Genomic DNA, 9236 nt, shown 5'->3' on the forward strand with positions numbered 1-9236 from the left:
CAAAACGGTCAAGGGTTGAGAAGAGAGTTGGGCCGGGGTGAAATCCAGCAAGTTCGGAGAACCGGCAGCGGAAAGTTTGAGCAGTTCAGAGAACAGGGCCAATACCATTTCTGGCTGGCCCCCCGAGTGAGGTGGGAATGGAGATCTTGCAATAATAGCCTTCCCCCCTGGAGTCGGGTGGGAATGGAGATCTTGCAGTATCCTTCCCCTGGCATGCCCACCAAGCCACGCCCACAGAACCGGTAGTAAAAAAAAAAAAAAAAAGTATTTCGCTACTGAGTTGGACTAGAGAAGATCTCCAAGATGCCTTCGAAACTCTTGTTATTATTTCCCTTCCAGGTTCAGAGTTGGAGGAAAGGGGGGGGGGTGCCGATTACAGACCCCGCTGGCCTTGAAACAGCTTTAACGATTATACTGGTCAAACGTAGTCCAAGAGGAGGGGGAGAACAGAGAGAGAGAGAGAGAGAGAGAGATGGGGGGGGGGGAGAGGCCCATCTAGAATCCAATTCTTTAGAACTCATTCTTCCGCTAACCCTGACCTTCTTTTCCACTCAATTATCCGAAATCCATCATTAAAGCCCACCCCCCCAACGTGAAAAGAGAGCTACAAGTCTCAAGGTTTGTTTCTCCCCCCCCCCCTTTGCCGGCAGGGGCAGCTGGGGTGCAGGGAACAGAATGGCCGAGCCCCAGCAAGGATAGTGGGGAGGCTGGGAGCACATAAAAAGCAAGGTTGTATAGCTTTTCTTTTTTTCTTCCTTTTTTTTTTTTTTGGTCCCCTGGCCTCTTTTTCTTCAATGCAGCTAATTCCATGGTAATAAAGCATTAACAATGACCGTGCCTCAGCTCTCTCCCTCTCTCCCTCTTTCCCTCCTTCTCTCTTTTTCTCTCTCCTTTCTTTCTCCTCTCTCTCTCTCTCCCTCTCCCTCTTTCTTTCTCTCGCTTTCTCTTTCTCTCCCTTTTTCCTCCCTCTTTCCCTCTTCCTCTCTCTCCTTCTTTCTCTCTTTCTCCTCTCCCTTTTTCCTCCCTCTCTCCCTCTCCCTTTCTCTCTCCTTCTCTCTCTCTTTTTCCTCCTCTCTCCCTCTCCTTCTCTCTCCATCTTCCTCTCTCCCTCTCTCCCTCTCCTTCTTTCTCTCACCTTCTCTCTCTTTTCCTCCTCTCTCCCTCTCCTTCTCTCTCCATCTTCCTCTCTCCCTCTTTCTTTCTCTCACCTTCTCTCTCCCTTTTCCTCCCTCTCCTCTCCTTCTCTCTTTCTCTCTCTTTCTCCTCTCTTTCTCCTCTCTCTCCCTCTCCTCTTTCTTTCTCTCACCTTCTCTTCTCTCCCTTTTCCTCCCTCTTCCTCTCTCTCTCTCTTCTTTCTCTTTCTCCTCTCCCTTTTCCTTCCTCTCTCCCTCTCCTTCTCTCCTTCTCTCTCTCTCCCTCCCTCTTTCTTTCTCTCACCTTCTCTCTCTCCTTTTCCTCCCTCTCTCCCTCTCCTTCTCTCTCTCTCTCTCCTCTTTCTCTCCCTCTTTCTTTCTCTCACCTTCTCTCTCTCCTTTTTCTCCTCTCTCCTCTCCTTCTCTCTCCTTCTTTCTCCTCTCTCTCCCTCTCCCTCTTTCTCCTCTCTCTCTCTCTCCTCTCCTTCTTTCTCTCTTTCTCCTCTCTCTTTTTCTCCTCTTTGTCTCTCTTTCTCCTCTCTCTCTCCCTCTCCGCCCTCCCTCCTATTTTCTCTCACCTTCTCTTTCTATCTTTCTCCTCTCTCTCTCTCTCTCCCTCTTTCTTTCTGTCCCTCTCCCTCTCTCTGCTTCGATGGCTGGAAACCCCCCACCCACCCACATATCCTTTTCACTCTGTACCTATCTATAAGGCCGTATTTCTCATTGAATTGACCTGCATTTTTTTAAAAAAACAAAACAAATATATATCCGTGCATGAAGCGAAGCAAAGAAAAAGCAACCCACACGCAGGTTTAACCCACCGCTGAGCTCTGCAAATGTAGCCGCTGCGGTTTGTAAAACTTTGTTTGGGGTGTTAGGGTTTTTTGTGCAGCCAGGTAATTAACGCCGAAGGGGGGGGGGCGCTTAGCAGGATGCCCAAACCCAAGTCAGGAGGGGAGCCAATGCGTATCGCTTAACCTCAATATTCACACTCAAGAAATGGAATGCAAAAAACACAAGGCAGCCAATGTTACTATGGTTTCTATATAACAACAACAACAATGACAAGAGTTTTGTTTTCTTGATCTTCTCCGTGTTTCTCTTTATTTTCTCCTTCTCGCTTCTCCTTTCTCCTTCTGGGTAATTAGCCCACTGGATCTTACCAGGGCCATGTTGCAAGAGGGTTTATACCCCAAGGCAGGGATGGGAAATGATTCTCAACTTGATCTCTGGATTCTGAGGGTTTCTCTCTCTCCCCCACCCCTTCTCCTCCCTCTATCTATCCCCCCTCGTTATCTATCCCTCTCTCTCTCCCCCTTTCCCTCCCTTCTGTTTCTGTCTGTCTGTCTATCATCCATTTATCTATCTATCTGTCTGTCTGTCTGTCTATCTATCCCCCCTCTATCTAATCCTCTATCTTTCTCCCCCTCCTTCCCTCCACTCTCTTTTTGCCCTTCTAACTTTGTGAGGGTCACTTAAGCTGGAAGATGACTATTCTAAGGTTAACTATCTGTCTACCATCTATCTATCTATCTATCTATCTATCTATCTATCTATCTATCTATCTATCTATCTATCTATCCCCTTCTTTCTCTATCTATCCCTCTATCTCTCTCCCCCTTTCCATCCCCTTCTCCTCCCTCTGTTTCTGTCTGTCTGTCTGTCTGTCTGTCTGTTTATTTATCTATCTATCCCTCTCTCTCTCTCTCTCTCTCTCTCCCTCCCCCTTCCCTCTCTTTTGGCCCTTCTAACTTTGTGAGGGTCACTTAAGCTGGAAGATGACTAATCTAAGGTTAACCACAGACACGGCTCCACACCCTCTAGCTGAGATACCAATAGGCTGAAAAAGCTTTGCATTTCTGTTTCTTCTGCTACGGAGGAACAGTTTTAAAAAAATAGAAGCAGGCTTCTTTAAAATGGCCCTAACATTCGGGGATTCCTCAAGCCACCTCCGTTTATCCTATCTCCTCCCCCACCCCACAAGGGGCCTTTTTTAAAAAAAAAAGAAAAAAAGAAAACCATCATCCATTACAGTCATTTCCCTAACGAGTCAAAGCCGCTTCTGTTCGGCCTGCAGAAAGGTCTTGACCTGTGACCTTTGCCCCCTCAAATCCCTCCAGCAACCCCCACCCCCTTCCAATATTTTATGGGGCTGCGTAGCCTGGCGGGTAATAAAATCGCCAAAAGGCACAGGGGGGGAGGGGGAAGGCTGCTCCATTGTGGAGAAGCACAGATTGGATTCTCCATGTTTTTTTAAAAGAAAGAAAGGGAGGGAGGGAGGGAAGGAGGGGAAGGATGGAAGGAAGGAAGGAAGGAAGGAAGGAAGGAGAGAGGGAGGGAAGGAAGGAAGAAGAGGGAGGGAAGGAAGGGAGGGAGGGGAGGGAAGGAAGAAGAAGGAAGGAAGGAAGGAAGGAAGGAAGGAAGGAAGGAAGGAAGGAAGGAGGAAAGAAGGAAGGAAGGGAGGAAGGAAGAAGAAGAAGGGAGGAAGGAAGGAAGGAGGAGGAAAGAAAGAAGGAAAAAGAAAGGAAGGAAGGAAGGAAAAAGGAAGGAAGGAAGGAAGGAAGGAAGGAGAGGGAGGAAGGAAGAAAGAAGAGGAGGAAGGAGGGAGGAGGAGGAGGAGGAAGGAGGAGGAAGAAGAGGAAGGAAGGAAGGAAGGAAGGAAGGAAGGATGGAAGGAAGGGGTGAAGGAAGGAAGGAAGGAAGAGAGGGAGGGAGGGAAAGGTGGAGGGTTTCGGGGGTTCAGCCCCAGCAGAAAGTTTTAGAGGTGCTCAGGAAAAGAAGAACCAAAAAACGAACTGGCGACGGCCCAATTCTTACCTGTGCAAAAATTCCCTTCAAGGTTACCTTTGTTTACCTTGGCACAACCAAGCACACCAGTTGGTAATCTCATGGATCTGTCTACTGAATTCTGCTTCTACATGCCCAGAATATTTAGCCTGCGGAGGGACTTGCAGGAATACTGCCCCACCGTCTTACTGGGCGATACGGCACAAGGGCGCAAATCCTTTTGAAAAAGCATCTCGCAAACCGGATTAAATCCAATCGCCGATAACCTCCTGCTCTCCCACCCCAGCCTTCAATTCGAAGGCTGTGTTTGATTTCCGATTTATTTATGACATTCCTAGACTGCTTCATTCTATGTCCTTATCCATGGTTTGCTTTTAAGCATGGATTATTCTATTAATCCAATTTTCTGGCTTTTTCGCTGCACAGGCTACCCTAAAATAATGTACACAGGCTGGGGATTCCGACAGCCTCAACTAGGGTTACCCAAATTCATCTTAAACCACTTTTTAATTCTTTTTTAGTGGACATAAATCATTTCGTTCTATACAAAAGGTCTATCTGTTAAGAGTAGTGGTTTTTTTCTTTTTCCCCTGACAAGTTTATGGTTCATGATTTTAAGCCCACTGTTTTGTCCGGGAGCTCATCGGGGCGCAGACAGGCGTTCCTTTTTTTCCCCCCACAACAACCCTGCGAGGTAGCCAGGGGTGGAGAAAATGTGACTGGCTCAAAAGAGTTGGGGTTTTCTTCAAAGCTGTTAAATTTTCAGAGAAAAGTTCTTCGCAAATAGGGCTTTTTTAAAAAAAAAAAAAAAAAAGCTTGTGGATTCTTTTTTCTGTCGTACGGTACAGGTGTTAAGGTTGATCCAAGCCAAAACGATTGAAAAGTGTTTTCGTTTGTTAAAAGAGAGAGAACGGGGGATCAAGTGGGCTTCCAAACCCTCCAGAAAATATTCTGAGTGGTGTTTGAAGTTTCAAGAACTGCTCGAGCTGTATTTGTTTCACCGCTCGGCTGGTGCAAATGTTACAAAAGAGCACAATTCTGCCAAATTAATTCAAATACACTTTTTACTTCCAACATGAACCCGGCTTAATTGTTTATTGCCAAGTGTAGCGCACCACTTAATTACTCCGTGCCACTTAGAAATATTCATTTGTTTTTCAAGGATTTTAACATCCAATTTATTTATTCTCCCTCTCCCACTCCCTCCCTCCCTCTCTCTCTATCATTTCTCTCTCTCTCTCTCTCTCTCTCTCTCATTTATCTCTCTATCATCTCTCTCTATCTCTCTGTCTCTCCCTCCCTCTCTATTTATCTATCATTTATCTCTCTATCATTTCTCTCCCTCTCTCTCTCTCTGTCACCTATCTTTTCTCTCACTCTCTCTCTCTCTCTTTGTCTCTGTCTCTCTCCCTCCCTCCCTCTTTATCTATCTATCTAGCATCTATTTATCCACCTATCTATCTATCTATCTATCTATCTATCTATCTATCTATCTATCTATCATTTCTCTCTCTCTCTCTCTCTCTGTCTCCCTCCCCCCCTCTTAATTTTAAACACGCACAATGCCTGATGAGTGGGGTCCTTATGGCATTGAAACTGGCTCATGGTGATCAGATGTGTTGCCCTAGGGCCTACCCCAAGTCGTTTTACACTCAGAGGAACTATAAAAAGCGATTCCACCTGTAACTTTTTAATAAGATCCCAAAGAACCCCCTTCCTCAACTATTTCTTCATTCGCTCAACCCATCTCTCCCCCCCCCCGGCCACCGGCTCCCAAGAGAAGGCTTAGATCACACATCTGAAGCGATGTGGGTTCAATGTGCCAAGGACGTCCGACACCCAATTCATTCTGGATCTAGTTTTGCAAATGGAAAACCTGCTTCAGGTAGGTCAGGTTATTTCCCACCTGGCGTGCCAAAGGTGCCTTTTAGATATTTCAATCTGCAAATCCTATAGGACTTAGCCAACGTGGTGTGAGGTGAAGGCTCCTAGGAGTTGTTAACCACACTGTTTGTACACATCCCCAATGCTGCAAAGATGGGGAAAGCCTGGAATCTCCCAGATATAATTTTAATTGCGTCTTGCACATTCCTTCACCTCTGGCTAAGTTGTCTGGGGGCTGCTGGGCCTTGTAGTCCAGCAAGTAACGGGGGTTAAGCGTGTGAAGACGGTATAGATAATCCTCCGTTTACGACCACAATGGAGCCCAAAATTTCTAATTGCTAAGTGAAGCATTTGTTGAGTGAGTTTTGCCCGACTTTACAACCTTCCTGGATTCACGGTTGTTAAATGAATCATTTCAGTTAGGATAGTAACCCGGTTGTTAAGTGAACCGGGCTTTCCTTCCCCATTGACTTTGCTTGGTCAGAAGGTCACCAAAGGGGATCGTGTGACCCCGGGACACTGCAACAACCGTCATAAATACGAACCAGCTGCCAAGCATCTGAATTTGGATCACGTGATCCCACAGATGCTGCAAAGGTCATAAAACGGCCGTAAGTCACTATTTTTCAGTGCCAGTTGTAACTTTGAACGGTCGCTAAACAAATACCTGTATGTTGCAGATTAAACCGTGGTGCTTTTTCTCAAAGGTATCCCACACAAAGAGCAGGAAGCTTGGTCTGCGAGGTGGCACAAAACGGACGCACCGAGGTGGGATTCAGCCGTTTCTCTCTGGATCGCGCGAACTGGTAGCGGCGATTGCGGGAGGCTCCGCCCACCCACCCGGGCATAATGCGTGACTACTGCGCATGTGTAGAAGGCTGTGCGCGCAGGCGCAGAAACACGCTCACATTTGCGAACCGGTAGGGAAGGTCAATGAATCCCATCTCTGCACTGACCTCCGGTGAATTTGGCAGGTCAAAGCAAGCTAGGGCAGATGGGGCAGCTAGGACAGCAGTTAAGACTACAACTCCCAGCCGCCGCCGGCACCCACCCCCAGGTAGCTCAGCCAGAGGGGAAGGAATGTGGAAGTACACCTAGGATTGGGATGTTGAACCTGTGGCACATAGAGTTCTTTTTGCGGGCACGCCAGCCGTCGCCCCAGCCCAGCTCCACCGCACATGCGCGCACACCTCCTGTGGGCCAGCTGGTCTTCGGGTCTCTGCCGCGCATGCACGGGGGCGGAGCCTTCCCCGATCTCCGCAGGTTCCACCCTCCGCAGGTGCCTCTCCATGGCAGGAAGGCAGGAGAAAGCTAGGGGGAGAAATTGTGGAGATCGCGAGCCCCCCTCCCCCCCCCGCGCCCCGTTTGGGACCTGAAAAGCCTCCTGCCCCAACTTGGAAGCCAAAATGGCCCCGGGGCGCATGCGCAGGGAAGGGGGGGGCACATGCGCAGGGAATGTGCGTGCATGCGCAGAGGGGGGCGCTCACACTGCATTTTAGGGATTATGGCACACACATGTGCGCATTCAGGCGTCTGTGCGTGCTTTGGGCACTTGGCACCAAAAACTTTAACCGTCACTGACCTAGGAGATTCCAGGCTCCCCCATTGCTTCCACCTGCCAAAAGTCACCTGGTCAAAAGCGTCCCATTTTGTGCAAACTTCGTGGACCAAGCTTCCTGCTTTTTTTCCCCGCAGATACGGGAGGGCTGGGAATGGAGTTGCTCCAACATGCCGGAGGGCAGCGCAGCACCAGCTAATCCCAGGGCCTTTCGGAGGCAAAGAATGGGATTGTAGACGTTTTCTCCCACCCCCCCACCAGTCCAATCCTGGCTTGGAAAACCCGAGACTACAACTGCAAAAGGCTGATAGGGCAGCTCACAAAGATAATCTCACTAAAAGACCAGAAAAAAACGTCTTTGGAAAGCTTGTCTCCCTTGAGATAAACACACACAAACACATAGTGCTTTGTCTTTAACCTCCGATGTGCACGTTGCAGGGTGTTTCGGGAGTCTCGCTGCCATGTTTTCCCACGTCCCGGGGGAACCGCATGCGATCCGAGCGGCGCATAGCCCGACAAGTTATACTGCCAGAGCATGGCTGATTTCCCAGGAGGAAGCTGTTCTCAAGAGGTATCCCTTTGGCAGCTGTGGAGGGCATTCCCGCAACCTAGCAGCTGTTCTCTGCTCTAAAGTGATTTCGGTTGCGTTGATCGTATTTTGTTGTTTTGTGGTGGCGTTATTATTATTTTATTTTTTTAAATCTAGAGAGGCTGTACTGTTAAGCGCAGGAAAGAAGGCATCCAAAAATAGAATCACACGCAGGGATAAATCACAGGCATTATCTCCCCCCCCACCCCCGTTTAGAAATATGGACCGTTTCCACCGTTAAGCCAGGATATTTTATGAGAAACGGGTTTAATCTGTTAACATACTGGGTTGACTTACTTTTAACCCCACTAGTTAAAAATCCAGCAACTGTTAATAGCCTACTGTGTGACATCAGGCCACCGGTTAACCTCCCCAATTTCAAATCAAAATGATATTTACAATTCCGCTTCTACCGTTCCGCTCGGATTCTGCGCAAAATGACACACTCTCAATACAGGGCTAGAAATTGCACGCCCATTTTCACCAGTTTGCTTGGGACAGCCCCTCCCCCCCGGGGCACAGTCGAAAAGCTACCATTTCTGACATTGTAGATGGAGGAGTGTGGCTGACAAACCCAACGGCAAGGTTGCGTCGGCCCTCCCAGGCAAAAGCGGGCAGGAAACACGACAAAATGAACTAATTCGGCTGTACGCTAAACAAAATGTTCAGCCTCCATTTTAACCAGCTGATGATCCATTACAGCCAATCCTTCCTCAGTTTCTTCCTCTGACCCCTTAATAAGCCCCTTCGTCCATCAATGTCACCCACATATTCCGTTATAGGATCGCTCTTGGCTAACCTGACTTTTCAAAAGATCCCTGGATCTCTGCAGGTTTCATCCTGCGCAATTCAGTTCACATTCACAACGGTAAGCAAAAATCTAGGCGGGAGTGTGTGTGTGTGTGTATCTGGCATATGAATACACACCCCCAAATTATTTAAGACAGTTACACCACTTTTGTGGACGCCATTAAGTCCAGGAACTCCAATAGTAAGTGCACCATTTCTTCACCAGCATTGCAAACGTCTCAAGTGTGAATTGCAAACTAGTCTCTCGGCATTACAGGAAATCTAAACTTTTTGTGCAGACATGGGGGGTGGGGTGTGATTTTCCAAACAATTTGGGGTTTTGTTTTGTTTTTTGGTTTTTTTTTTCCAGGGCAGTGATTGTCAAAATGGTTTGGCCTTGCAGGGAGATAGATAGATAGGTAGATAGGTAGGTGGATGGATGGATGGATGGATGGATGGATGGATGGATAACAGATAGATAGATAGATAGATAGAT

The 9236-nt window shown here is 47.9% G+C and overlaps 1 protein-coding gene across 1 annotated transcript in view; it reads right to left on the reverse strand.

Moving 5' to 3' along the window:
- SKI (SKI proto-oncogene) overlaps positions 1 to 9236 on the reverse strand; it is a 132083-nt gene that overhangs the window by 52991 nt on the left and 69856 nt on the right. The gene's annotated exons all lie outside the window — the stretch shown is intronic.

Source organism: Ahaetulla prasina, chromosome 18 (genome assembly GCF_028640845.1).
Source record: "Ahaetulla prasina isolate Xishuangbanna chromosome 18, ASM2864084v1, whole genome shotgun sequence".
Classification (NCBI taxonomy): domain Eukaryota; kingdom Metazoa; phylum Chordata; class Lepidosauria; order Squamata; family Colubridae; genus Ahaetulla; species Ahaetulla prasina.